We start from the raw sequence: 7,159 nt of genomic DNA on the forward strand, positions 1-7,159 counted from the left end.
ATTACAGTTTTTCAAAAATAAAATTTTAGTTTAATCATCATTTGAATCCTCAAAATGGATAGACCACCCCTTTCCATGGGTGCTTTCTCGTTCCATGAAACATATCCTTGGGAAGAGCCACCACCCGACAGATTTGCACGTCGGGTCAGGCTATGAATGATAGGACCCTTTGGCGTGGAATATTGTGGCTGGAATGTCGCCTCGTAATCATCCTCTTTTCTTCGAATATCTCACTCAGTAGCCTCATCCTCTTCTTCTCCTCCTTCATCATTTTCTTGTTCTTTGAATCTAGTGTTGAATGATTGGGGTATATCCAAGTTTTGCGAGTAGTTTGGTTTTTTGATATTTTGTCACGCAAATTCCTAAATTACTGGTCATGTTTCTTGCATCCAGTAGATCATCCACTCTATTTTCGCTGTCTCACTCGTTATTTATTTCCAAGTCTTTGCTTTTTCTTTCTTTAATGATGTTGGGACATCCATTTTATGCTTTGTTCTTTGGTTCCAATACGTAATTTGTTTTCTCTAAAGCTCAACATATTGAGTGTATAGGGAATCTTCGATCAAACTCTTCGTTGAATTCATGAATTGTTCATGGTCTTCCATTGGAACTTTAAATTTTTTGCATAGAGTTGTCACAAGGTGAGGAAAGAATATCCCAACTTTTTGGCTACTAATGCATCGCTTCATATCTTGATGTATCCATCTCTTGACACATATCTATGTTTTCTGCAAAATAGAGTACAGCAAAATAGCTCAAAAAGCGTTTACATTAGAGACATTCAGTGTAGGGGATATTCTAGTATAAATTAGTTGCATTCACATCTTAGGTATTGGGAACATAATTGCGTAAGTCGGTAACTCAGTATCCGGTCTATGGTTCCATACACCTCTCCCTTAAGTTAAATATTTTACAATTTCGTCCATTTTTATGTTCCTATATGCATTTAAATTAGTGTTATCTAGGAAATCCTTTGCACAATATGAGACATTATAAAATTCACATATTTCTCGAGGAGTCACACATACTTCCTTACCTCTTACCCATGTAGTTTCCCAAATTTCACCAAATGGCCTCTTCGATTCCTGACCTCTAAAAGATGTATAAAACTCCTAACCTACTGAGATTACTGCATTTTCTTTGGGAGTGACAAAATCTGTCCCATCGATGATATCAGGCCAATGTCCAAATTTCATGACACAAAACCATTGATGGTTCAAATCCTTGCTCTTGGATATAAGTTTTCCCTTGTAGTTTGAAAAAGTACTTCTTAGTTTTGAGATTTTGAAATTTCTGAGGGTCCGGTACCACCGAATTTTTTGTACATTAGCTTTTCCACTTTTCCTATGAGGCATATTCAATACTTAACACTTGAACAACTAATAGAATCAAGTAATAATTAATGGAATAGTAAAAATGAGTTTAGAAATCATTAACCTCAATTTTGGAATCCTTTTTGCTTATTTCCTAAACGTTTGTTGACAATCCTACGCCAAATAAAACTCAAAATAGTAAAGGAGGCTTTAAAATTTGTTAGGGCTTTAATGTAAAGGGGGTTTTAAAGTTTGAAAGTGTTTTGAGAGGTTAGGGTGTTAAGAATAGTTAGAATGTTGAGTTAAGATGTTTTTAAGTATTAAAGTAAGGTTTTGAAGTTAAAAACCATGTAAAAATAGGATTTAGGTGATCGAGTTACGCAATCGGGTTAGGTCAACCTTGCAAAAAATTGTAGCGATGTCAAGGCACCATGTTTTCATGTCACCACATCCCTTGCAGTTTGTTGTTGTCACGACACACTCTAAAATTTTGGAATCCTAAGTAGACTGTCTTTTGTGTCATGACACAGAGATGTTATATCTCGACATCGAGATGATTTTCTCGATCCTTTGATACTGGATGCAGTTTTTTATTTACTGTAATTCAGTGTAGCATATTAAACTAGTTTTCGCACTTTAGGAGCTTGAACATGAGCATTTTAGTTAAGTTTTGATCAAATTTTTGTAAGTTTACTTAAGTTTAATAAAGTGTATAATTTGAGTCTTTTATTGACCTTAGGGGTCGAATGAGGCCTAAGGGTGAGCTAACTCGATACTGGTCACTATGTTGCAACACGGAGCATTGGATGTCAAAAAATATTGAGCAAAATAGAAGAAGTCCAAGGCTGCCTTCGATGTTACGACACAGCTCGAAAATGTAACGGAATACCCCTAAAAATGCTCTGAAGATGAGCATACTTCCCTCGATGTGGTGACATAAGATCTCATGTGTCGAGACATCACCTCTGTATGAGAGATAACTACGAACCAGGGGAATTTTGGTCCACATAGTTAAATGCTAAACATGAAGACGATAGTTAAACTATGGTTAAGGACGACAGTTACTCTAAAGTCAACAAATAGGCTCACTTAACACATGCTATACACACCTAGCAGATTGTATAATTTAAATTTAGTCTTCAATGTTTCTTTTCACTTAGAATTAGGTTTTATTTCGGTTCTTGTTATTTGATTTTGTGGGGAAATAAGATTTTTGAAATACTATCAAACTCTATGAGGATTCTGTGCTTAAAATCTAATACAAATCAGGCTTATTCTAAACTCTATTATCTTGAATTGTTCTTCATGTTTATTCTTTCTATCAAGTTTATATTGTTTATTAGATCCATGAGGAACTAATCCTCCTATGGGGGATTAGTGAGTGGAGGTATGATTAATTAACTGTTTTGTAAGAGTTTCTTAAAAGATCAACTACTCAAGAGAGAAATAACCTAAACCCTAGGATTGACAACCCTAAGAAGTTATTAAGGTGAAAATTAACTCAAATTTGGTATGGCCTATTCGTGAACACCTTAACACTGAACCAGTCTGGACTGTGAGATCGAGAGATAAGGACTTCTTACCGACTCAGTATTTCAGTGGAAAATCGAAAGATTCTGCTGGGGTATTGACTAGTTGATTGAACAAGAAAACATTAAACAACAGTTGGTTATGATTACTTAAGCAAGCTAATCACTCATGCCCAAATTTGATATATATTTTATTATTTGATTTCTTGTCATTTATTTCTTTATTTTCTTGTTTTTCGTTTCTTATTTTTATTAGTATAGATTACCAAAACCTTTATATTTATTCATCGTACTATAATCCATTTAAATTACTAATTAGATCTTTTTATGTTTAGGTTAGAATTAGTTTAGTGCTTACCTCCCTTAGGTACGATCCTCGAAGTACTTACCTACTCCGTTGTAACTATATTACAACTTGACCCGTATAATTGTGGATATCGTCTTTGATATCTTCTATGCAAGATTTCTTCTCTGGACGTTGGTACGTTTGGAGGCAGTCAGTGTCGCCATACGGGGGTTCTGTGTTACGACATCGACTCTGTTTTAAGCCAAATTTTCGCTCCCAAAGTGTCTTAAGTTAATAAAAATTAAAGTCTAAGCTAAGCAGTTAGTTAAATATGCAATAATATACATAAAATTAAACTTTAATTATAATTTTCAAGTGTTACTATTGGAATCATTCGTCAATTCAAGTAATGTGCACGAGGATGTTTTCCTTGAATTGCTTCTATATGTATTTGTCCAGTATCCATCATGTCGTTCTGTCTTTCTCTGTATATCCCGCTCTTTAATTATATTCTTTCTTACTTCATTGATCACAAAAAATACCTTCCTTAAATCGAAATGATTATCTAGAGGTATAAGAATTTCATAGCTTAGTAACCCCCTGAACCTATTGTATTCTTGTTTCTGTATGTTATCCTCATGGTATATTTTACCTTTACTTTTACTATTTCTCTCCCCAATAATCTTTGGACGACCTAGAAAGTCTTCTAACACTAGGAAATTTTTAAAAGTTTACTTTAAAATTTATATTTTCAATTGACACTGTAATACCCTAAAATTTAAGGTTAAAAGTTTTGAGGTTTGTGTTTAGGGTCAGTGAGTAGGTTGAGCAATTGGGTTGATTTTTGCGTTTTAATGTCAGAGTGAGCCTACTGGTTTGGTGGTTGGATGTGTGTTAGTTTACCTCTGGGTTCTGGGTTCAAATCTTCATGTGTGTTTGAGGAATTAATTTTATTTGAGTTATGTTTTTAAGTTTTTATATGTTTTTTATGTTATTTATTTTACTTTATTTTTATGTTTATTTTTGAAAAAAGGAAGTTGTTTCTAAAACTCATTGTCAAGTTCTCTTTCCTATTTTTTTTGTTTCCTCTCTTTTCTATGTTCTTTCTATTCTTTTTGGTTCTTCTCCCTTCCTCTCATTCATTGTTGGTGATTTAATTACCGCCGTACTTTTGTTCTTCAAACAAATTCTAAGTTTTAGCATCGACATTGTTTGTTGATTGTCCTTGTGTGATCTGTTTGTTTGGTTTCGAATTTGGGTAAGTTTTGTCTTTGGAATTAAAGGAAGAATTACTTCGATTTCATTTACGTTGCTAGATTAAATTCCTATAGTTTAGTTTGCGTGTATAATTGAGGTTTTTAAACATTTTGGTAGAGCGAATCGAGCGGTTCTCGATGCTTGTTATCATTTTTAAGGTGTGTGTTCTGAACTATGTAACTCGATAACGAATTGCTATGCAATTCGGTAACTTCTTGTGTGTTTCAGTAATTGAGAAATTGAAGTGTTGTATCACTATTAAATTGAATAAAATTTGGTATATTATGGTGTAATTCTGAGTTGCCAAAGCTTTGGGATCGTTTCGACAACAAAGGCATGATTTGCAGCTTGTTTTGAGGTGGTTTTGTGACCACACGGGTGGCCAAGTGGCCATGTGTAGTTGAAAAATTAGGGTTTTTGGAAAATTATTGTGTCATGTGGCCTGGCCACACTGCCGTGCGGCTACTGTTTATGGATTTTGTTAATTTTCACAAGAATGTGTACCTTGGTCACACGGTCGTGTCCCTTAGCCACACTAGCATGTGAGATTTCCACACGACCGTGTCTACTCTGCATTTAATTTTGGCACTTTTGGACCATGAGTTACACGGGCTACTCATACGGGCGTGTGTCCCCTTCACATGTGTGTGTGTAGCTTTTACATGGGCGTATAGGCTTCCACACGGCCTAGGTGCCCAGGTCGTGTGGCCCTATTTTCCAGGTTTTTTTCTATGTTAGATTTTGACTCCTTTTATGTTTTGTGCGTACCGAATCTCGATTAGGCCTTAGTAAGGGTGATTGGGACTCTATTTCAGCTTGATCTTATGTGTTTATTCGTAATTATAGAATTAATTTAACGCTCTATTAAGGTATGAGGGTGTTGTGTTAGTTGGATTTGAGATGATTCATAGTAATTGAATACGGGTATAACTGCTTCTGAAACTGATCGATCGAATATGTGAAAATCTATTTCTGTATGACTGTCTGTGAATTGTGTGAACATATTCATTTGCATAAACTTTTGGGATTGTTGTGGTGAAGAGAAGGAAAACTGTTTTGGAAGTTTAACTGTATTGTTTCTGTACAGCAGGTTACCATATTATTTTATAAATTTGTTAGCTCAACTTTGTATTCGATTTGAGTGGCTGAGACCCACTACATGGTGTGTAGGGCGGATGGGCCTATCATGGTCCCATGTGGTGTGTAGGGTGGATAGGCTAATCATAGCTAATAAGTGGTGTGGAGGGTGGTTGGAGTGGCATTAGGTTGGTGGGGTGGGATTGTTTTTGACTTGTTACATTCATCACACGTTTGGATATATGTTTGTCTATGTAAGCGTTGGTGTGTTGATAACTTGATTAATGTATAAATATGCATAAATACTTTCTGGACCAACCTTTGAGTTGCTCTATCTTTTGGCTGATTGCTTTTGGTTTCATACTCACATTAAGCTTGCGTAGCACACCCTCTTTAGTTTTACTTTCTTTCAGGTGCTATACGAACTTGGCACATCGGAGGTCTCAGAACATTTGGTTTGATTCGGTTTAGATAAAATTTTTTATAAGTTTATACGGTTGGTTTAAAAGTGTTTGTAAAGTGGTTATTTAAACTATGGAATGATTTAGATTCTTTTGTTAATTCAAGTGGTTTTGGTTTGAACACTATTTTTTTGAAATCTCGTGCTTGGTTTTTAATTGGGTTTTCTGTTATTGAATTAAAGATTGTACTTATTTGAGAAAACAAAGTATTTTTCTGTACAAAGTTGTAATCTGAATTTTCAAGTAATTTCGATTTCATTTGGTTCTAATGGTTTTAATGCCTGTAAGTTACTGTATCGAAACATAAAATTCTAGATAATTTAGTTTTTTTTTTAACAAACTATGCTCAAAGGTGTTTTAATAAATTATTTTAAATTGCTTTTTGATCACTTCGGTGATCAATGTAACCTTCGAGATCCAGGAAAAACTTCTAGGCCGGGTTTTAGGGAGTTACATTTAGTGGTATCAGAGCTAGGTTTGCAAAAACTCGGCCTGTGTTTTCATGTATTCATGTGTGCGCATGTTCATTTTTTAAAAAAATTGAGAAACTTTACCACAATGTTTTGAAAAAGATTTTGTGAAAATGGAATGTTTAAGACTCCGATGCTGGTCCATGTGGAACTTTTGGGATTGTAAGATTAGTTCTGTAATATTAGAATTGTACTGTTTAGACTTTTATCTTTATGTTCAATTTTTGAAATTATAGATTCCTTAAGATTAGGAGGAGATTCGATATGGATTCTGGTGATAAGCGAGATCGTGAAGATCATCCTAGTGATACTCTTGAGGAGTCATCAGCTTCTCCGGAACATGTGACTGTTCAGGAGTCAGAGGTCAATGTGGTTTCGCCAACTTCGGGTAGTGATAACCCAAAGGTTAGTACTAAGGCATTGACTGATGTAGTGAGAGAGGTTCTTGAGAAAGTGTTCGAGGCTAGCATAGAAAGAACTAGAGAAATGGTTCAGGGTAGGTATGTAGATTGTGGGAAGAAAAGAGAACGTAGTCCTTCGAGGTTGGAGCCTTGGACTACGAAACATGTGAGATCGTAATCGAGTGTTAGCAAAGGTAATGTTGAAGGTTCTATTTGTGGTGCGAACGTTTTAGTTTGTGGGCACTGTAAGAAGCGCCATCCAGGCGAATGTTGGAAAAAGTCGGGAGCGTGTCTCAGATGCGGGTCCATGGAGCATTGGATTAGGGAATGTCCTTGGTGAGATTGAGACAGGTGTGGTTATATGT

Source organism: Gossypium raimondii, chromosome 8, assembly GCF_025698545.1.
Source record: "Gossypium raimondii isolate GPD5lz chromosome 8, ASM2569854v1, whole genome shotgun sequence".
In the NCBI taxonomy this organism is placed as follows: domain Eukaryota; kingdom Viridiplantae; phylum Streptophyta; class Magnoliopsida; order Malvales; family Malvaceae; genus Gossypium; species Gossypium raimondii.